At 39.6% G+C, this 23877-nt stretch overlaps 1 protein-coding gene and 1 pseudogene across 1 annotated transcript in view; one reads left to right on the forward strand and one right to left on the reverse strand.

Moving 5' to 3' along the window:
* The window catches only part of LOC102897735, a 10422-nt pseudogene extending 5831 nt beyond the window's left edge, over window positions 1-4591 (reverse strand).
* MID1 (midline 1) overlaps window positions 1-23877 on the forward strand; it is a 546989-nt gene that overhangs the window by 48546 nt on the left and 474566 nt on the right. The window lies entirely within an intron of this gene.

Here is a 23877-nt window from a genome sequence, read left to right on the forward strand (position 1 = left end):
GCAGAGGTTTCAATAAATTGTTTAGAACCTATCTGTATTAAGAGCATATTTTTTTCCTTTCTGACTATACACTGTTATGCCTGGTTTAGAATTAATTCAATTCCTAGTGACAGAAAGCCAATTCAAACCAGATAATGAAAAAAGAATATATTGATATATGTGACTAAGAAAGTAAAGAATTATTGCTGACTTCAGGCATGATAGAATCCAGGGATTCAAATAATATCATTAGGGCATATATACGTGTGTCTTTCTATTTAACTTTTCTCTCTTCATTCTCAATGGTACTGTGATTTAATAAATTTTTATTGTGATAAAATAGAACATATGATAAGCCATTTAGACTATTTTAAGTGTGTAATTCAATGGCATTCATTACATCGACAGTGTTGAGCAGCCATCGCTACTGTTTGTTTCAGAATTTTTTCCTTCGCCCTAAACAGAATTCATAACCATTAAACAGTATCTCCCCACTCCCCGCGCCCTCCGGTCCCTGGTAAACTCTAATCTACTTTCTGTCTCTATCAATTTGCCTATTCCAGATATTAGTATAAGTGGAACCATATAACGTTTGTCCTTTTGTGTCTGGCTTATTTCACTTAGCATGTTTTCAAGGTTCATCCATGTCATAGCAGATATCAGTACTTTATTTTTATGACTGAATAATAGTTTATCACATGTATAGACTACATTTCGTTTATCCGTTCATCTGTCTATGGATATTTGAGTTGTTTCTGTCTTTTGGCTGTTGTGAATAGTGCTGCAGCAAACATCGGTGTACAAATAGCTATTTGGGTCTATGTTTTCAGTTCTTTTGAATCTATACCCGGGAGCGGAATTTCTGTGTGTCTAATCTTGATTCCTCTGTCCTCTCTGTGGCTTTTTCCTCAGGCAGGCAACGACAACTTGTTCCTTACTTCTCACCTTCTTTAAGGAAGGGAGAGATTTTTCTCTCCTGTTGCCCAAATTAAGCCCTGGGGAGAAATTCTGATTGCCGATATTCTGATCTCCACTCCTGGATGGGTCACTGCCCCTAGGGAGAAGCTCCTTCACGATCATGTGACTAACAACCCACTGGGTGGGAGGGCAGTTCTCTGTGGAAAAGAGAAGCTCTGTTTCTAGAAGTAGGGGATGCTGGTAGGCGGTGGTAAGAAATGCCCACTACAGTCTCATTCCCCGAGTGGGCAGAAAACTCATCCTGGGGGTTCATCAAGGACTGTCAGATGAATCCTTAAGCCAAACATAGACTTTTGGCAAGAATGAGGGAAAACGGAAACTTGTCCGTGCTACTGATTGGAATATTAATTGCTGTCACCTCTTAGGAGAACATTTTGATGCTATCCAGCATGGCTGAAAGGGTGCAGACGTTACAACCAAGCAGTTCTGTCCCCGATATAGTTCCAAGAAAAATTTTATTACAGCCTCAGGAAACACGGACCAGATTATTCTTTGCAGCCTTGTTTGTAATCGTGAAAAATGGAAAACACCTGAAGATTTCATCAGCTGACAAAAAGATAAATTGTAGTATATTCATAGAATGGAATGTGATGCCGCCATTAATAATGACCTTGATCTATATGTATCAAAATAGTCTCAAAAGTGTAACACTGATTGAAAAAATTAAGTTGCAATGTCATAGATACTGTATTGATAGCATTTTTGTAGATGTTAGAAAACATACAAGCCTATATTCAGCATCGTTTTGGAATATATGTATGTAAAATAAAAGTATGAAACCACATACTCCTGGACAGGTTCCCAAGAAGTTAAACAGTGAGAAGCAAACAGGACAAGGAAAAAGAATCAAAAGGATTTCAATTTTTTTCTGTAATTCTTTTTTGTTTTAAAATTAGCTCAGTTAAATTGACTAAATGTGAACGGTTGTTAACTTAGGCCCGTTGGTACTGTATTGTTCTCTTTTCTTCACTGTTCTATAATTTTTTTCAAGCTTTCCACAATTAAAAAATGTAGCACACGATTAGAGTTCAAGTGCAAATCCAGTTCTATTCTTTAACCTTAACATTTTTGGATATGTATGCTGGTAGGTAGAAAAGATAGATAACGTATTGCAATTTTTTTACTTGGTGTTTTTTCAAGTATTCATAAGAACAAGCTCTTGCCCAAATCTCCCTGCTGTGCTATACTACTTCATGCCATTTTATATCATTTATGTGTTAGAACGCATTTTGTCCTTGATCTTCCCTGTGTCCTAGTATTCCCGTAACTAGCAAAATGCCCAGTGTGTTTCCTATTAACCTCGAAATTCCTACCAAGATTTAGTCTTACAGCTCTGAAACGCCTCCTATCATTTTAGCAAACAATCAGACTGCTCCCCGAACGTTAAAAGCTGGCAAAGATAAAATATCCCAATCAGTATTCCTGTGAGAAGAAAGTCCTGGGAGGTGCAGATAGATTTCAGAAATCCTATTCATTCCATAAGGGAAAAGTCATTAAATAATTGTGCGTGAGGCAGTTGGTGACAGCCTTGTCTCTTTTGGTTTTGCAAAAACGCTAACTGAAAGATTTGCAACATCTTGCTTGATTCTGAAGTGGTTAAAATTCTATAATAGGATCCTTAATGGCAAGAAAAAGAATCTCAGAGAGAGCATTGCTTGCTGAGCGCTGACATCACCGTGTGGGAATGAGTGTCGTCTTACACCATGGAATGCGCCCTATCCCTCCTCCGAGAGGGAATTTGGCTTGGTATGTAAATTAAAATATTGTTTTGAAAAATCTGTTGCATCAAATGACAGAAACATTTTTTTCTAATCCAGTTCTTTGGTACATTGTTGGCAGAGCAGTTGACAGCAGGCTCATCTAGCCAGTTTGTCTGGGCCACGCTCTTGGATTTTGTCGTGGAGTCCAATCAAGGAGAATTGTCCTTTGGCAAAGACGCAAGAACCCGAAATTCCTGGGGTCTCTTTAAATGGTTTTATCAGACGTAAGACAAAGGAAGGATGATTGAAATACTTGCAGACCCTTCAAAGAATTTAGAATATTCTCGTGCTTGTTATTTTGTTCTCCCTTTGCTGGGGAGTTGGCAGGTGAGATAGCGGTAGGCTGGCTTGTTTCGGTAGGTGGCCTTCTTCTTCTCCTCTCAAGTTTACTTGAAGGAGTCTATCCCCAAATGAAGTCTTCCAGTCTCAAGTTCTGCAGTGTGGAAATAATTTGAAACTTCAGATATGTCATGCGTTTCACAGTTCTGCTCTCCAATCTCATTTGACTGGGGTTGAGCCTGCGTTCACAGGTGGGGATTCAGGGAGCAACCGGTTCCGTCACTCAAGCTCATGGCTCCTGCATCACTTAGGGGCAGTGCTTCTCCAGGCGTGGTCCTGAACAGCATCATCAGCCTCATGGGGCCGCTTGTCAGAAATGTAGGCTCTTGGAGTCCGCGCTGGACCTGCTGGGGGCGGGCCCTTGGAGTCTGTGATTTAACTAGCCGTCCAGGTGATTCAGCCACAGCAGGGGGAGAAAGTAAAAGGGCTCAGACTCGGCCTCTTCTACATCCTTGTCATCAAATAGTTTGTGGTGAAATAACTTTCGATCGATGGCCATTTTGTTCAGAAGCTTTTTGGCGTAATTATTTTGGAATTTGCAGAAAGATATTTTTCCATGAGAAAGCGAGTGTGTTCGTCCTTAGCTATGAAGAGAGGAATGGCACTCGGGGATTAGTGTCCTTGTAAGGAAGGTCCACAGGGCTCCCTCTTCCCTTCTGCCACACGAGGTTGTAGCATCCAGTCAGCATCCATCTGGATCTCTTTTTTTCTTCAAGACATAAACTTGAAGTTATTGAAAAAGTCCTTACTGAGATCATATCTCCTGTAATGACTTCTGTCGCTCAATCGTGTCGCTTTGTGCAGAACACTTCAGAAACTAATTTGACACTTTAGGTAACAATCCTCAGACAGACAGTGACACTTCTGGTGGCAGAATGTAAATATATCACGTGTATAGGAATACGTAAATGCAAGGAATGGAAAACTGTGTCTGGACACTTCGCCTTGTAATTTTCTTGGTGTCTGTCTTTTTAAAAGCTCCTTATGGAAATAATGCTATCATTATTGATGGAGGAGGTTGAGGAAGAAAACTGACATTTACCAAACAACTTAGTGTGAGCCAAGTGCTTAACATATGCTGTTTCATTCAGTGTTCCAAACAATTCTGAGGATGGGTCATTTGGTTCAATTTACAGATGAAGAAACTGAATCTTTAATTACTTAGTGTCGTAGTAGATTGGCTGTCCAATGGGGATTTCTTTTTATTCTTTTGTTCATAGAGGAACCCAGAATTACTGTGCGGATCAGGTAGTTATGTGCTCAGGCAAAGAAGAGGGCATAGTTTCAGGATATGAAATATGATTGGGTTTAAGTCAAACATGATCATTCTACCTCTTTTCCGCTGATTTATTTGGGTGTGGCCATGCAACCTGGTTCTAGCCAATTAAGAGTGAGGGGAAATTTGTGAAGACTACTTTGAAAACCTATCCTCCCTAATAAGGTAGAGATCTGCATAAATACAAGACCTTATTCCTTCTTACATTGGGCTGTTGTCTTGTAAGGATGTGGTTCTTCGTTGGAGCTGCAGCCGCCATCTTGAAACTATGAGGAAAAAGCCAAGGCAGATCTGGCACTGTTCTGCTTCTGGATTTCTGGTTGTGTGAGTTAACAAATTCATATTGTTTAAGCTAGGTTTCGTTAGACATTATGTTACTTGCTATTGAAAAGGTACATTCTGAGAACATGTTTATCAGGCTCCAGGATAGGAGTTAGAATCCAAGTTTGACTGATGGTAAACACCATCCCGATTTGTTCTCTCTCTCACTTACCTGCCTTCCTGCCTTTTCTTCTAACAAAAACAAGGTTTGTCTACCATCGGCCTACAGAATTTGAAGTCCTAGAAAAATACCAACAACGAGAAAGTATTTGAAAACATTCTATTAAGTACAGTTTATTCTAGTCCAGATTGTGACAAAGAATACTTCATCAGTATTTTTTACATAGGCTGATATATTTTAGGTATGCATGTGATAAACACATTCTTTTTATAAAAATCCAAATATTATACAAAGCCAAAATTGACTGACTTGATCCCACTTTCCTCTCCAGAAATAATCATCTATTTTCTGTTAGTAAGATCTCTTCCTAGATTATTTTCTATGCATTTATGTATTTACATGCTTAGATCATATGATTTTTAGAAAACAGATAACATTATAGTGTATATATCGTACCATGATTTTATAACTTCACAGTATGTCTTGTTGATTTGTTTTCATGTTTGTTTAGTAATTTTATTCTTATATGCAGCTTAGTGTTCTATAGTAGGAACATACCAAGGTTTTTTTTTAGTCATCCCAATACCTGGCACATAATAGGCACTTAATAAACATTTGTGAAATCAATTTGTCTTTGAAGTTACTTACAGTATTTGTAATTTTTCCTTGTTTCAAACGTGTCTACGTAAATTTTAGAGTCAGTTTGTCTGTGGGACTTTGGGATTTTATTGGCGAGATTTGACATATTTATAATATTAAGCTTTTCCATGCATTTTTCACATACACATTTCTGTGGGATGGATACCATTGAAAGAAACTGATGACTCAAATGGGCTATGAATTTTAAGATTTAATAATTACTGCCAAAATTATTTTCAATAAGGTTTCTGCAGTTTTCTGTACTATGAATAGTATGTGATGGTGGCAATAATGGTGATGATATTGGTAATGATGGTGATGGGGGGTTGGTGGTGGTGGTGATGATGATGATGATGTAGAGATGAAAGTGATGGTGGTGACTGTAGTCAGGGTGGTGGTGATTATACTATATTGCAAAAGAACCCAGGGCTTTTCTGTAATAATTCAGTTTAGCTCTGATTATCCTCAGATGTCTGATTGCCTTCAGATTTTATTGCTCCTCATTTTGTGAGGAATCCTGATTCTTCAGCTAAAGCTGTGTTAGAAAAATTAGGCTTGCCTGAGAGTTTACATTTTATAGTTGCTATCCAAATATTGGGCCAGTCCTAGATGAATGCTGGTATTGCAATGTTGAGTAGTGCTGAATTACTTTTTAGAAATAGGGATGCCCACAACCTTGAACCACTGTCATAAAATATCCTAGAATGACTGAGGAAGACTTCTAGAAGGGAAGGCAAACAGTGAAAATAAAATAAATAACTGACTGTTGGTTCATGCTTATGTAGCTGTCTTGCTGAGTACCAGGAATCACAGCTGAAGTACTCAATCTTCCTGTTTCCTAATAAATCCCCAGGTTTCTGTATATAGGTAGATACCCAAACCTTAGAAGCAACCCTTAACTGGCTGCCTCTATTCAGAGTTTATTTTCACATTTTCAGCTGGTTTTGCAAAATCTAGAACTCCTAACCTTTATCTCATTATGGTGGCTTGTCTTCTTAAACTAGCAAGAACGATGGGCGGATTGAAAACTTTTGCTGCCACGTTGTGTGTGCACGTATGTTTTAGTTATGTTTGTTTTACAAAGTATTTATATGCCCAAGGATTAGCTCCACTAATCCAATTAACAATAAACCTGATCGATTGCAATAACTTTTGTATATCATGCTACATTAAGCATCGGTATTTATTCTTTTACATATAAAGGTTAATTCTAAATGATAAATCAAATGCTTAAATAAAATGGTTGGGAAATTTATGAATATTCTGAATTATTTAAACTCAGTGATTCCCATGTATTTTTCTAAAAATAAGGAGGTCTGGAACTCTTGCATGGAGATAATATTTTGACATACATATTTTTCAAAGATTTAAGACTTTCGAAGTATGTCCCCATGGGATGCCAAGTATCATACTGTCATTATAATCTTACTCTTTCTTGTTACACTATTGCCCAAAGGCCACTTTGGGGCAACATCTATTTTCCTTTGTAATCTGTCTGAGAGACAATATTGTACCCAGCAGAGTCATTGAGGAAAGAAGCTGTCTTCCCACCTGATTACAGAAAGCAGGCTCTGGCCCATTCCAGACAGGGACTCGCTGACCTGCCTCCCTCCTCCCTCCCCGGCTCCCAGGCACAGTGCTCCTGCTAACCAATCTGAAGTGTTGCTGAGACTCCTGCCTGTGGCCCATCTTTATGGGCCCAGATGATTCTGGAAGGTCTGTCGCCTGCTCTGTGGGCGTTGCTGATTGATGAGAATTTTACAGATTGATGATGGGAATACAGCAGAGAAGATGTATTGATTTCGAGTTAATACCCGAAAATTAGAATGCTTTTCCAGAATGCTTATTTTGAATTTCAAAAGCTGCCCTTTGTCCACTGCTGGGACCCTCACTTGCATGTTTTTGAACCGGAAGTAGTTGAATGTGGAAGCTCGGCCTGAGAATTCACACGTGGAGAGAGGCACCTTCTAGAACAGAGAACATAACCAGAATACTTGTTCTGGTTATGAAAAGAATGGTTGAGAAAAGAATACTTGTTCATTACAACTCAGTTTGGACCAGCTACACCCCATAACCTGGAAGCTCGTTAGAAATGCGGACACTTGGGCCCCACCCCAGACCTACTGAACCAGAATCTTTATTTTACTAACATTCCTTGGTGATTCCTATGCCCGTTAAAATGCAGAAGTGCTATTTTAGGCAATATTAAGATGAGAAAATATGCATTTTCTTGCCTATAGTCACCGTACTGCCTAATATCACTTTCCATCACGACAGTAGTAATTGTTTCTGAGCATTTCAAAAAAGCCTCACAGGAAAGCGTTTGCACAGATTTGCACAGAGAGGTTAAGAATAGAAATGGCAATAACGAAACAATCAAGCAGTTAATGGTAGAGCTCTAGCAAGCCATACAGTTGATAAGCTCTGTGTGGTTACAGTGGAATCCCCAGTGCTTTAAGGGCTGACCCTGAACAATTATAGGCTGACACTGAGAGATTATGGCAGTGACACACCAGCAAGTTTGGGGTGGATCAGCATGAGATAACACTGGCTAGAGAGAGAGATGAAAGGATTGGCTCACTCATTAGGTGTAGAGTTATGCCTTTTTTATAGCAAGTCCTGTCATGTCTGCACCCGACCGTTAAATGTTATGAATAAGAGAAGTGCTGTGATTGTTTTATATTGACCTTGGGTGGCCTGTAGGACCTGGCTTTTAGCTCTTGTATCATGGACTCAATTTGGAGCCGACTCATTGTCAGTATTCTGAAATAATGATATTTGACCTTGTACATTTTCAAAGTGAGGTATAATTATGCTACAATAAATTATACAAATCTTCATTTCAATGAAGTTTTGACAACTGTATGTATTAATGTTCCAGAACAAAATATAGAACATTTCCATCATCCCAGAAGGCTCCCTTCTGCCCCTTCTGGTTAATTCTGCTACTATTTTGATTTTACTCACAATACATCAATCACTTAGTCTGTTCTAGAAGTTCATGTGAAAATGAATTCGTACCTATATATTTTTGTGCTTTGCTTCTTTCACTCAGCATAATGTTTTTGAGAATCATCCATGGTTTTGATTGTATCGGTAATTCCTCTTGTTTATTGCTGAGTAGCGTTCTCTCTTGTGAACATACAAAGTTTATCCATTTACATGTCGATGAACATATAGGTAGTCTCCAGGTTTGAGCTTATCAATAAGACCACTTTGATCATTTATAAACAAGTCTTTTTGTGGACATGTAATTTCATTCATTTTAGATAATTACCTAGGAGTAGAATTGCTGGTTCTTAGGACAGATGTGTGTTTAACTATCAGAGAACCTGCCAAACAGTTCTCTGAAGTGATTATACTATTTGACACTCTGACTAGAAATGTTTGGGAATTCTGGTTGCTCCATATCCTTGCCGGTATTTGATGTCAGTCTCTTAAATTCTGGTTTAATTTACATTTCCTCGGTAACTGATGACGTTGGGCATGACTTCATGTAATTATTTGCCTTTCGTATCATCTTTTGTGAAAGGTCTGTTCCAGCAACTCTTTTGCCCACTTTTATTGGGTTTTGGTTCTTCTTCATTGTTGACTTGTAGGGGTGTCACAGATGGATTTCTCTCAACTTACCTGACAGGCCCCATGGTCTCAGTACCTCAGAGCCCAGAGTGCCTTTGTGCGTGTTTCTCAGTTCTGCTTTTGGAGATGGAGGCCTTGAACTTCGGAATGGCCCTATTCATCTCAGGGGGAAATCCCTCTTTTGCCCTGTTCCAGCCTCTGCACAATACCACTGAGTACTTCGTGACAACTTGTGGGAATGATTTGATAGGTCTGCGAAGATTTGCTCTGTGGCTGAGCTCCTTGGCATTCTTCTCTGTTTTTCCAGGCCACATGCAACCATCGAACGTTCCCTGTGGTCTTGGCTAATTTCTCCTTATTCCTTTCCATGTGGATTTCTTCTCTACACATCGTTCTGCACTGAGTGAGAACAGTCACAGCTCCCTTCTCACCTATGAAAGGCCATTATTTTCTGGAAATTTGTTCATTTAGGTCTCGTGGCATCCCCCCCTCTCAGATGGATTTTATGAAACCTTGATTTTGTAGCTTGTCAGGTTTGTGTTGGTGGTTGGGGTAAGAATGATGCTCTCTTGTGATTTTCTACCTTCTAGCCAGAAGCAGAAGTCTTACACATCCCCGCTGCCCCACTCAGCTCCTACCTGCGATGTGCCAGAAATGCTCTCAGGGCTCTGAGATACATATTGCTTTAGATGTAACAAGCCAAGAGGTTCACAGTAACCCAGCGTGGAAGCCCTGGAGTTAGTAGAAGAATCAAATCATATTTTAATTTTATGTTAATAATTTAAAGGTTAGCCATGATAGCTGTTGACCCTGAACACATTACTAAACATCACTGTGACTCAGTTTCTTTGTCTGTAAAATGGGAATAAAAAGAGTACTTGCATCACGGCGTTGCTGAAGGATTAAACAAATTAATATATGTAAAGAACTTGGGAGTCCTACTTGGCACATAGCAAATGCCTGATGAATGAAATGCTAGCTGTTATTAATAATAATATATTACTACTAATGACAATAGTTATAGCATAAAAAATTTTTTTTATCAAGGACTTCCTTCTTCTCAGCCAATCTCTTTTGTATCGTAGTTAAACCTTAAGTTAAAGCTTTCTCTAGGGCTTAGTAGGAGTTAACAGATACAGTCAATTTTCCAGTTCTATGAGCAAATAGATCAGAAAATTGTGGCTTAAAAATCGGCGCCATGGTAACAGTTAATGTTATTCAGCAATCTTTGGTTTTCCTGCCTTTGGGTGGGATTGTACCCTTGCACCCTCTTGATATGAGGCAGAGCTGTATGATTTGCACGGGCCAATGAAATGTGACTGGAGATGTATCACTTCTGGACAAGTTTTTAAAAGCTCTTTTGCAATCCAACATGCTTACTTCGCCTGATCATGGGGCCCAGGGACGTTCCAAGTGGAGGAGCTTCTGTGGAAGGGTGATTTGGAGCAGTCATAGCTGGCCTGTGATGGGCATGTAGAATAAGCCAAAAATAAACCTTTGCTTTGGACCACAGAGAATTTGGAGCTGTTTGTTACATAAGCAGCACTAAGCCTGTCTTGATTGACTGATACAGTACCTTCAGGATATGGTCCAGACTGTTTGTTTTGCTCTGGCTGGGCAAGATTGCATCTAGTGGATGTACTGGCCAAGCAGAGAACTCCTGGACACCAGACTTTGGATGGAGGAGTAGCTAGAGGCAGGGGTGCCAAGACACTGAGGTCAAACCATACCTAAGATGACGTGCCAAGTATCCAGTGTCCAGATCGGTCCAAAGTGCAGGTGTGGGACTGACAGCAGGAGACAAGAAGTAGAGCCAAGAGGTTTGGAGCTGAGTAAAGGCAGGGATGGAGCAGGAACTGAGGAACAAACCCTGGAACCAGATAAGAGGGTCCGTCCATGATGTTTCATTGCATAGCAAAGGGAGAGCCAAAGCGTGATCTTATTGGGTGCAGCTGTTTGATGTGTGGTGGGATGCCTGGCGGAGAGACACAGGTGAAATCGATAACACCTTGGGGTGACTTCTCTTAGGCAGTACCATTGTTCAGACCAGTGATTCCTTGGTACCCCAGCGTTTGAAGAACAACACAGAAACTCACCCTGTTCTGGAGAAATTTTGTGCTTGTTCTCTTTCGAATACTGAGGACTTCCCAGTCCAGGCTTAGAGGGAGATCACTCTCTGATTAGCTGGAGAATTGCTCTCGCTCTGCCAGAGAGAACCACTTCTGAAACATCAAAACACATATTTCGGCTCCCTTTTAAGGTGCTTTGTCATATAAATCATACAAAATGTTGCAAATACAGAACTGTCTGTCTGTGTTCTTAATTGGGTCAGTGATGTTCGTGCAGCAGTAATGTAAGCAGAGCATTTTAAAAAATTCTTCCAGTCCTTTTGGAATTCAGCTCACGGGCTTAACAGACATGTATTGACATAACTAACTTGTTCAACATGTCTTTCTGTAAGTTATAAGTGAGGAGAAAGTAAAGCTTTGCATTAAACTAACAGAGGAGATTTTTGCATTAGGGATAATATACTAATATGATACACACTAATAGGATACATATCCTGCAGTGAAGTTTCATCATTTAATGCAAAGTTACCTCCTACTGAGAAACAAGGATTATTTTACAGAAAATAGAAATAACACGAAGACTTTCTGGACAATCGGCAATAACCTGGGATGTAAAATAACTTGACTTGTACCTTTTGGCATGAGGATTATCCTTTTACTGAAGATGATTATCAGGGTTCTATGGAGAATGGATGGTCAGGCCTGGAGAATGGGCAATTCCTGTTACTATATACCAGGGACCAAGCTTTATAAAAGCTTGTTTTGTTCTCAACTGTCCCCTTAATAAACTAGAAAGGTAGGAAATGGTTGCATAAATCTGTTTTTATGTGCAGTTATGAAGTTTAACATTATTATTTATTAAGTTGTTTGGGTTTTTTTTTTTTTGGACAATTGTCTTACCATAGTAATAATATGCATTGACATACATTGGCACATTCACTTATATAGAATAGATGTTTCATAAGTGTTTGCCAAAAGTGATTTTACAAATAAATTTATAAAGTTTGAAATCTATGTCTTCAGAAAGCCGAGAAGAACCCTTCTGTAAGAAAAAAAAAATCAAAACAATAAGAAACATTCCAGTAGTTTGCAATATATGTGTGTATGATCTGTATTACATATATATTATATAAATATATATACTTTATAAGAAGTATTTCTGAACAGTATTATCAAATAATCTTTAGGTGTTTAGAGGACGATTCGTACAAGGTAGATTCAAGGAGAAAAGCTGCCTTAAGTTAATTTATCGATTCTTTGCTAAAGGTATTTACTCAAAACGTCAGAAGTAGAGCTTTAAAGTTAAGTGTCTGGAGAAATTTAAATATATGTGAATTCGTATGTTTAAGTCGAAGAAGAATGTTGACAGAAATAAATCACTTCTAGAGAGAATTCCCAGGACTGCATTTCTTTCATTGAGGCTCTCCTGGTCCTTGTGCAAATACGTAGCCCTTTAAGTACTAGCCCACGTAACTCACAGCTTTATGTCGGTGCGCCTCTGTTTAGTTTTGGTGTAAAAATCCTTACTTACAAAAAGGGCAGTTAAGTATCGTACTACATAACGGTGATCCATTTTGCCCGACTTAAGAGTTTGTACTTAAGGAACATAAACTAAAGTCAGAGGTAATTCAATTAACATTCTGCACACACAAAGGTATGCTTGCTTTTCAGCTCTTAAGCACAAAGCAGCCCCATTAAATTACAGCAGTAATTATACCACACGTACATATTCTTTAAAATGTCATGAATTGCAAGGCCAAGTCTAATTTGAGATGTTTGTCTGTCTACCTCGGGAGAATCAACTGAAATAGAAATCTTGAAGCCAGATAGCTCAGCTCCTTATCCTAATTTACAGAACAAAAATTGTCACCTTCCATTCTCAGATGTTTACCTGATTCTCCGTTTTCTTACCAGTCAGACTAATTCGTCACCGATCTCCGTGGATGCTAGCTCTGAAATAGCTCTTGAATCTGTCCACTTCTGTCCATTTTCTTCGCCGTTTCCCTGGCTCAGGATGCCACCTTTTATCACCCACATTAATGTCGGTGGTCTTCTACCTGATCTCCCTGCCCCCAGACTGTCTCCCCCAACCTCTCCTCCACTCTGCACAGAGCTGTGCTTTCAGTAAAACGAAATCACACCGAGGAGGCCGCTGCGAGTCTCAGCTTAGACACCGCTTCCCCAGGCCTTTCCCTGGTTCCCCGTATGCGGCCCTCCTGAAGACCCTGCAGTTAGGTCCTCTGTTGTATCAAGTGTCACACTTGACTGTGGCCTCTCATGTAGTTGTCTTTTTTAGGAGATCAGAAGCTCTGTGAGGTTAGGGACTGTGCCCAGAATCCTTGGGGTCTAGCCCCAGGTGGACTCTCAAATTCTGCAGGACTTGATCACACCTCTTGAGCCAAGGCAGGTCTCAATACTCATTTCCTCATGCCCAAGCATTGGTGGCTCTAAGGGACAATCTCCCAAGGTGGCATGTCTCAACAGGCTTTATCTTAACTAGTGAGATGGGTAAAATCTTCTACATGTTTCCTCGAACTAAAGGTACCAACCTAAATTCCTTCTTTTGACTTTGACTAAAATGCTGGTAATGAGATTTTAAAATATTTTCATTTTAGGCATGCTTTACGATGTTAATATGAAATTATATATAAGTATGCTGTAAAGTGTGATATGAAAATCTGCATTTGTGTAGAATGGGGAGAGGTATTAGTTCTCTTAACTGTTAACATGTTAGATGACTTTTCATGTATTTTTTTAAATTTCTTCCTTTAACACCTTATTTACAGGCTTTTCGCTAAAAGTGAAAAATTTGATTTGGTTTAGGTTAGAAAAACGTGATATAGGAAGAAAAATTGCATGTGACTTTCTGTGTGTATTTATAATTTTGCATATATAATGATTCATTAATGACTATGATTAAGTGATAAAAAAATGGAACATGTGGGAGTTTGTGGAACATATGTTCATTCACAGCTCTATTGTGAAGGAAAGGTCATTGTCAGTTCAAATGAAATCTTCCCCCCGCCCCCAGCTTTATTGAGATATAATTGCCATAAATGGTCGTATAAGGTTAAAGTCAAATGAAATCTTGTCTTTATTGTAAGTGTTAAAAATGTGTAGTGTCGAACGGACTTGGTCCCTGTTCTGAAAATAGTAGAAATAGATGTAATTCTCCTTGCAGAAGTAAAAACAAATATTATTTAATTATGGCCACTAATAAATTTGGCATAAAATCTCACACAAGAAATACATAAACATATATGATAATTATAACACAGAGTGAGGAGGTAGGAGGGAAAAGTGGATGGGGGTATGGAGGACCCATTCATTGTATCTTACTTAGCTTATCCAATGCATTTTCCCCAGAAATAATGTGGTATTCCAAATTTAAAGAAATATAAAACTGCCTCTGATGAAACAAAATGACCTGAAGCATATACATATGTGCGCATGTGCGCACGTGTGCGCGAACACACACACACACACACGCGCGCGCACACACACACAGTGAATTGAACCCGCAATGAGTGTTAGAGGCGTTCAGACATTAGTAAGTGGACGAAAATGTTGCAGTCTAGTGAATACGCCTATGAACTGAAAGATTTTTGGAAGCATCCTTCCAGAGTGACTTAAAATATGCAAGGCGCTCCTTGAGGATAAAATTTAAAATAAAACGAAATCAGATGCATTTCTAGGTTTCAAACCAAAGTTTCTTACTACTTCAAATTTGAGCCCTTTGTGAAGATGGTTTCAAAGATAACAATCTAAGTTTTTTTTTTTTTAATAGCGTCCCTCCAGAGAACTGAAGCATAGCCAAATCCCTCAACATACAAAAGAATAATCACTTAAAAGAGAAAAGCAAGTCATCCTGTTTCACTTGGTTATTTTCTCTTCCAAATATGGAATACAGGAATCTAGAAAGTAGGGTAAGAGTGAGTTAATAGTCATCGTGTTTTATTTATCTTGGCTTTTAAAATACACATTTCTTACATTTCTGGTTGGTATAATTTCTATATTTACCCAACCAGCCTTATATCTTTTCCAACTTTTCACTTTAAAGTGAAAATCTTAGTCCATGTTTCTCAGGTTTTCCTTCTTCGTTCCCAGACATTGTTCATCATTTTTTTCCTAAGAGTCTGTTTACCCAGAGCATATTGGCGGGATATTTTGTTTTTGAAACAAAATTTAAACACATTAACACCCAATCAATGATGTGTATAATATGTGTGGGTAAATGCAATTACATAATCCATTTCTATTATCCACAGCCAGATACAGGATGCCAGTCGTTTGTTGGTTTGTAAGTGGTTATGTCTTTGATTAGATTATCTTCACTCGCCATGCCTGTGACGACATAGATGTCTTTTATTTTCCCTAAATTGTCTAGGGTATCGGTTTGCATAGGGCTTCTCTGAGACGGGGTTCCTCAAATACTGAGGAGCCTTCTCACAAATCTAGCTCTTATAGCTGCATTCAAATAAAGCTGAAGTCAATGCGTTAAGGTAAGCAGTACTGTCTGCAGTGACAAGTGAGCCACAGATCTCCGTGACATAAGCCAGGATGGTCGATATGGTGTGGAGAAGGCTTTGCTGCATTCGGCTGTTCAGAGGCCCAGGTTCCATGAATTTTATGACTCTACTCTCCCCCGAGGAATTTGACTGGATCATCTACAACCAAGTGGTAGAAAAATGAAGAGAGAATGCACAGAGACCTGTACAGGGGGTTTACGGGCCTGGCCCAGTAGTGACAGACATCACTTCAACCCATATTATGTGGGCCAGAATTCGGTCATATGTCCTGGTGGCATTGCAGAGGAGACTGGAAGATCTATAACATTTAGGCTACCATCTCTGCCATCATTCAGGTCGATCTGCTATGATTTCATTGGCATCATAAAGGTCCCTGGTATGCGCCAAATATTCTCCTATGGCATCTGATTCCTTGTTTCAGCTCGAATCAAGGTTGAATGGCAACACTGATCCCTGTTAAGTGAGACTTTAAACTATTATTTGTCGTGTAAGCTCGCATGTGGAGGAAGGCTTTGAAAGCAGGTCTTGCTTGATGGTGGGTAGGAAAAATTCCCAGGGATATGGGGTGCCAGATGGGAATGAAATACTGTAGGATGAGTGAGATGGTTGACCAGTTATCCCCTACATACTTACAGTGACATAACTTCGGACCGTCCAAGAAGTACAGTTTTAAAAGCTGCTGGACCCCATTCCTTCTCGTTGCCACCACCATTTTTTCCCCCTTTCCTGTAGTCTTATTTGGATTCTCTAGGAAACAGACTCAGAGATGGAGATTTGTATGCAAATAACTTATTGGGGAGTTTTCTCAATACCTTTGGGGGAAAGAAGTAGGATAGGTGGAAGAGTCGAAATGGGTCAAGAAGCTGTAGAGCTGACATGGATCTTCAAAGTTGTCTTGCCTTGAGGCAAGGGGGCCAGGCCTTTAAAGCCCTCTCCATTTGACAGGTGTTGGATGTGAGCTTCACTCAGGAGTTACGAGCTAGCGTGCAGTGGCTCTCTTCCCCAGTAGGTAATGCCTAGAGAGGAACTGAGCTGTGTGAGTCATCACCACGCAACAGCTGGAAGTCTAGGCAGCACACTCCAGCATCTACTAGTGAGATCTCTAAGAAGTAGACACACAGATCCAACATTTTATTTCAGAGACGATGATGACCCTTCGGCCTCCACCACTGCTTTTCTGTAACTCCCCACCTCCTTGGAATACTGTACAAGAAGGAGCAGGAAGGAAGACCCCACGAATGTGTTTTCAAAGGGCATGGTTCTATTTGGCAAAATGCTTTTGCAAAGACCAGCTTTGCTCAAGCTCTGCTTTTTACACCCCTCCCCACAGCCTGGAATGGCCTCTTCCATTTTCCTAGCTTATAAAAAATGATCCTCATCCTTTCAGATGTTTTTCAGTTTTCACTTTTGCGAGGCATCCTGTTACCTGCATTCTAAGGGAATTCACACTCACCAGAAATCCTTTATAGTAATTACTATCTGAGTTATACATCTGCTACTCATAAAGTACTGTTTTACATTGCTAGTTGTCTTTTCCTGTGTGTATCTTCACCCAAAAATGGACATACTCAAGGGCACGGGTTATGTTTTATAATCTGTGACTCATCATCAGTGTTGGTAGAAAGCAAATCTGAAGTTATTTCATTAGTTTGATAAATATTTATTGTGCACCTATTATATTTGAGGCACTCTGTTGGATTCTGGGGAGACGTAGGTAAGAGTTTTCACAGTCAGGAAGATGAACTTCATTGCAATGTAAACAGTACCAATAGAAGTTTAAGGTGATACGGAGGATCTAAACTGTTTGATGGAACAAGTTGGATCAGGGGTGAGGGAAGAGTAAAGGAATGTGTCAGAGAGATCAATAACTATCAATATGATGGTATAAAGAACTCCGAAGGCCAGGTGCTTTCTTCAAAGGATGGTTATTAGGGCAGAAAGTTGGGAAGCGGGAGCAGAAAGAGCCTAGCACTTGATGGAAGTGGCCCTAGATTTATGGAACTACGGGTTTAGCTCGGGGTTTTTCAACTTTGGTGCTATTGACATTTGGGGCTTTGCATCTTTTTGTTGGAGGCGGAGGTTGTCCTGTGCTTTGTAGATGTTTAGCAGTATCTTCTACACACTAGACGCTACTAGTTCTTCCCAGATCTGACAAGGAATAAATCTCTCGATATTGCCAAATGTCTGCTAGGGTTCCAAACCATTCTCAGTTGAAAACAACTTGGCTACAAACTTTAGCCATAGGTAACACTTGTCATGGTAGCAGCCTCTCTATGAGCAACGGACATTTCCTTTGTGAAGTAGAAAAATTAGGAGTGCGTTTATTGCAGATGGAGGTCCAGATTCTGGCACTTGCTTTTGGCGATAATGCACTTGTATTATCTACACTCTCGATCTGTCCACCTCGCAAAATATCTCTGCAGCTGAGATCTGGTATATGGACTCTATTTTCCCCATGTTAATAGCTCAGCTTTTTCAAGTGTTTCTTATGGAATACATGGTCATGGAATAAAAAGATTGTAGTTAATAATCATTTGTTTATTATTTTTTGGAAACTTTGACCAGCAGGGAAGTATGAGGATTTTTAGAAATCACTAGGGTACAGTGAAAGTTGCCAATAAAACTGTAAAATAATACAGATGTTGTTATGAAGCAGAAACATGTTATGTTTTAAATAAATCAGTATCCTTAACTATTAGCAAGAGAACTTGAGTTTTTAAAAAAGAACAATGGTATTATAATTTTATTATCTTTTTCCTACACATCTGGAATTTTGAAAACTTTCTGAATAAAAAAATCCCATTAGATTATTTAAGTCACTCTTGAGTTTAATTGTAGTTTTGAGAATATATGGAAAAGTTCTTTCCGCCTCAAATCTTTTATCCTTTTAGAGAATCTTCTTAATTTTTGAAAGAATTTATCTGTGAGTTATTGCCTGATGTATGTTGGTGAAATTCAGACGTAGTCTATAAATTTTGTTTTAAAAATCACACATTATTTTTCTGACATAACTATAACATTTGAAAAATAGAGACAAGTATAAAAAAGAAAATACATGTAATTTATAATAGTTCGACATAAATTTTTTTAGTCTTTTTTCTTTGCTTATATTTTAGTGGCTCCTCAACTTCAATGTAGATAAGAATCGTAGGGAGAACTTGTTTAAACAGCATGTTCTACCTGCACAGCAAAACAAGGGTACAGTATGGGACCTGGGAAACAGCATTTTAACAGATACTCCAGATGATTCCGATTCAGATGGTCTACAGAAAGCACTTGGAAAAACTGATATATATTCTTATGTCTCCATTATATCAGTACCCTACACTGACTGGGTAGGGGAGGGAGGAAACTATGGATTTTTGCCTTTGCTTATTTTAAAAAGAACCCTGTGCCTGTCAAAATCAATTCTTTCTACAGCAATTACCTTCTATCTAAGACACAACATTCATTCTAGTCTTTCAGTAGCCCTTTGGGCTATTTTCCATGGACTGAGAATCATTCAGTGTTTTTATTTGCCTTGTATTATTTGGAACAAATATGTGGATAATCCATTTAAGAATTAATAATCTCCTCTGAACTCCCAGAATATCTGACCTGTGTTTCTCCTGAGATGTGTTAAGTCCAGGCAAGAGGTAATGGAGGGATGTAACACACAGTATCAGTGTGGAAGGAGAGGGATAGCGCAGACCTGGATGTTTTGGGGGGACAAAATCTGTAGTAATTAGCACCTGTAAGCCACGTGGGTAAATGAGAAGGGGATGTCCTACGTGGCCTCAACTTTGTGAGCCTGGGCAGCTTGAGAGGAAAGCAGCAAAGAGGACCTGTGTTGGGGAATTTGGGGGTGTGGGGACAGGGAATGAAAGGAGGGAAGCGTGATGCAGCGTCAGGAGTCAGTGGATCATCCATTAGAGATGTATACAAGCAGTTTAGAAATTTCGAACCATGCTCAAGAAGTCGATCATGGTTTGACATAGAAAAGTAGGAGGCAAAGGAGTGAATGGACTAACCAAAAGAGAGTAGATGTTAAAAGAGCGCCCCAAACTAAGCCATGAAGTAAGCCTCCATTTAGAAGCCTAGGGAGAGAAAAACAAGGAACAACACAGATAAGAAATAGACAGAGAGGAAGTAGGAACACCAGAAAAAAACGATGTGGAATCAAGGGAACACGTTAGGAAGGCATGTCCAGCAGGGGCAGATCCAGCAGAATCCAAAGAAGGGAGAGACTGAAATAAAGTCGTTGAGCTTGCTGGCCAGGATTTCTTGGGTGATCTCTGATAGAAGTCCAGTTACTTAAGTGGACTTATATGAAGTGAAAAGCCAGGAGCTTAAGAGAGAACTTAAAACTCAAAATCACAACAAGGACTTCATTCTTCCAAGTTCAGGCGTGATTTGGTTCCTTGTGTTCATTGTGGATTTCTGTCTGCAGGATAAGTATTCGCCTGAGGTCTTCCCTGCTGACCCTTTCAGTGTAATGCATTCAGCATTCCCGGTGGTCCTCCACGACCCTCATTTGAAGCTCTCTGGATTAGGTGGGGCACTTAAGTGGAGTTAATTGGTTCAACTGGCAGTTCACACCAAGGCAGCCGGTCATCTCTGGACTGAGCTCTTGATGGGGTACACCAGGAAATGAGAAGAGCGTTGAGCTAGTCTTCTATAACCCTTCCATTTGATGTCCACAATAAAGTCACTCCCCCTTTTGTTCACCTAACACTACCTCAAATATTAAAACCACCGATTCAACTCATCAGATCCCTGAAACAACTTAGTAAAATGATGTAGTTCACATGTTTGGCGAAGGCACCTGGCGGGGTCGATGGGTACCTGCTTGCATTCCTTTCTAAGGTTCAAAGCACATTTTTAAGAAACCAGCTAATTTTCTTCAGTGAATCCTATTTCGTTGTCAGCTTCTCTACTGGGAATCATTTCTAGCAGGGCAATAGGACCAGGAAAATCCTAAGCTAAATCACTTGGAAGTTGCAGAGTCGAATTTGAGCCCTGCTTGCTCTTACTCCATTGCCAATATTTCCATCATACCATGCTACCTTGACAGGTCATCTTTCTCTTCAAATTTTGCTTTAAATGGAAAGTTGACAAGTTTTTTTTTCTGCTGCCTCCTTATGGTACATAAATACAATTAAAAAATAAAACCAAGAAAACACATTATCAAATTGATTATGCATCGCCCAAATGCATAGGAACGAAAAATTTACCCTTATGCCCATTCACATTGCATGTGCAGCTAACAACACGTCCTAGTTCCCTAATGTACTTCTTCACGAGCTAAAAAAAGGACCATAATGAACTTATTTTCTATAACACATCCCTAATGTTTATAAATGTTTTATATAAAGTCAATTCATGGAGTTAAAATCCTACAACCAGATTATGAAACCTGACAGATCCCATCGTTTTAAGGAAAATGTTGAAAATGCCTAATTCAAAGACATCATAAATTATTTATATGTAAGTTAACAATTTTAAAGTCTCAGTTTTGGCTTGCCCTCATTTTTAGAGAAAGAACAGGTTGTTTTAGGTCAGATGGCAAGTTGTAAGTATAGTTGTATGAGATAGCAACTTATGTCCAGATATTGGGATGTGGAGTACCCCACAATGCATGCAGGGGGAGCTGTGCATCTTATATCTCGATTTGAACACTGGGGCATGGGTAGTGTAAAGTTCAGGACACCAGGTCTAGGAAAGATGCGGGTTTGGTTTTGGATGCTGGATGTGTCCAAGGTAACATGATCTGGCTGCTGGGTCAGAGAGATAGTCACTGGAAGGACAGAGTTTGTGGTAGATGATGAGTCACTCAGAGGAAGACCTCGGGCAGTGGCTATGAGTCAATGGGAAATGTCAACTTTGTCCCTTGAGTGATGGGTGGGAATTGCAAGAGAGTTCCATGCTGTCCCAGTGGAGAACCCAGAGAGGGACTGTTGCCACAATGGGAATCATGGGAATCATGACGGCCAAAGTTTGGGTAGCACTGTCTCCACCTGGTGGTAGGACTTGGTGTTCCGTGGCCACATTGTCTCAGAAACTCTGTGGCATTGAGCCTACAATGATAATCTCAGCTACAATGGACCGAGAAAGAGAGAAGCGGACAACTTCCAATTGATTGGTTTTTGATCCTATAGTTCCATGACCATAAATACTTTATGTGTGTGTGATTAAGTTTCACAAAAGTCAATGAAACACAGCAGATATGAGCACAGACTCTGGAGCTGGATTACTGGATTCAGCTGTAGGTTCTTAGACAAGTTACCTGACTTCTCTGTGGTTCAGTTTCTTGATCTGTAAGTTGGGGATAATAGTCCCCAATCATTAGTTTGTTATGAGTTTTAAATGAGTTAATATTTGTAAAGCATTTAGAGCCATGGCTGACATAGAGTAAGAGTTCTCTAGCTACTATGTTGTCAAAACTAAAAAGGGGACTACTGTAATCATGATAGAAAACCAAACACTAGAGCCTCTGCAAAGATGTAGCCAAACCTAGCTGTCAAGAGAGTCGTGTTGCACTTTAGCCATGACATGGCTTGTTCTTAGTTAAAACAAAAACCCAAACAAAATGTGATCTGGTCTTCTATAAATGAGTTCAATAGATCAGTAATGCAGAGATAATTTATTTGAAAAGAAAACAGAATAAATTCCTACTCTTGTCACTGTGTTTGTAGACTGCCCTTCTTTAAGCAAAGAAGCTGTCCTGATGTATCTCCATGTAATAGATCATGTGCTAGCAGAAATGGCTTTACACAGAGCCATTCTTTTTTTTAAATCTGGTTGCCCTTCTTAGCAGCATCGTTTATTGTTAAGGACCTATTGCATGACCTTGAAGCGAAGCAGATTTAATCGATGTAGCAAAGGATTCGTTAGCACTTGTATCTCACCATGAAACCAGATGAGCGGGGTAACCTGAGAAATTAACTGGAAGTTTTTTTGTTTTTTTTTTTTTTTTTTTTTGCCTGTAGGCTCTCACACACACGCACACAAATAAAAGGAATATTTTTTTCTTCCTCTTCTTTTTAATGTACGAAGCCAGGTGTGGCAGATTGTATTTTTTAAAAAATGCCACAGCAATATGTACAGTCCCATATGTTCCTTCAGAACCATGACATATCAAGAGGTAGAATCTACTCCTCCTCCTTTGAACTTGAGCAGAACTTTGGGACTGGCTCGCTAAGTAGAATGCAGAGGAAGTGACACTGGATGATTTCCCAGGCCAGAGCCTAAATAGTGTTATGGTTGTACCTGGCTCTCCCTTTGAGATACTCACCCTTGAGATCTGGCCACCATGTTGTGAGGAAGCCTCAGCCACATGAGGAGACCATTTGTTTATTCTTGACACTAGCTGAGGGCCCCTACTGGAAACCAGCATTAGCCGCCAGACATACTAGCCTCCAGAAAAGTCCATATCCTAGCCCTCAGCCTTTGAGTAGCCCCAAATTACAGGGTTTTGAGCAAAATAAGAGTCGCCATTGCTTAAGGGGCTAAGTTTGGGGATGATTTGTTAATCAGGATAAGAGAACTGTAACCCCAGGGCTTCCGGTTCTGGAGCTGTGTATAGTTTTTTTTGCTTCAGGGGATGGTTAAGAGGCCTTTGGTTTTGAAAGTCAGCGAGTACAAGATCAGGGCTCAAAAAGTTTGAGAAGGGAGGCAGCAGTGTGGCCCTTAAGGAGTAAAATTCCCAAGTCTAAGAATAAGAGCTGGGAGTTCTGAGAGCCTTGGAGATGGTGTTTTTACCCCCAAGTAGGCTTTGAAGAAAGACGGGACCTCTGATAGGCTGGCAGTGTGGGGGCCTGTGGACCAAATACTAAACTCATTGATCTTGGGAGTGATGACGAAGGCTGTCATGATCCCTTATGGAGTGCGTGTGTGCGCATATGTGTGTTTTGGGGGGGATTGTGTCAAAAAAGCCAGCTGCCTTCAGAGGGACCAAAACAGCTAAAACAAAGAAAGGTGGCAGAGTTACAAACACGTACTGGAAGACATCCTTGGAGTCCTTAGCCCCTAAGCTCCTTGTCTGGTCCTGGGAAGGAGAAGGGACTCTCAGAATTTATTTTGATGAAGGCTTTATGTACAGATACATGAAAATTGTTAGCTATTTGTTATAATATCATTTATCAACTGATTAATTTGCTGGTTAATTTTTTTTTACTAATTCGAAACGTTATATTATCATATACCAAATATCTTAATATATTTGATTTTTCTGTGTTTTGTTCCATTAATCTGTCTGTTTATACCACCAAAATGATTCTATTTTAATAATTATGTCTTTATAATTATT

This window comes from Pteropus alecto, unplaced genomic scaffold (assembly GCF_000325575.1).
Source record: "Pteropus alecto unplaced genomic scaffold, ASM32557v1 scaffold511, whole genome shotgun sequence".
NCBI classification, from domain to species: domain Eukaryota; kingdom Metazoa; phylum Chordata; class Mammalia; order Chiroptera; family Pteropodidae; genus Pteropus; species Pteropus alecto.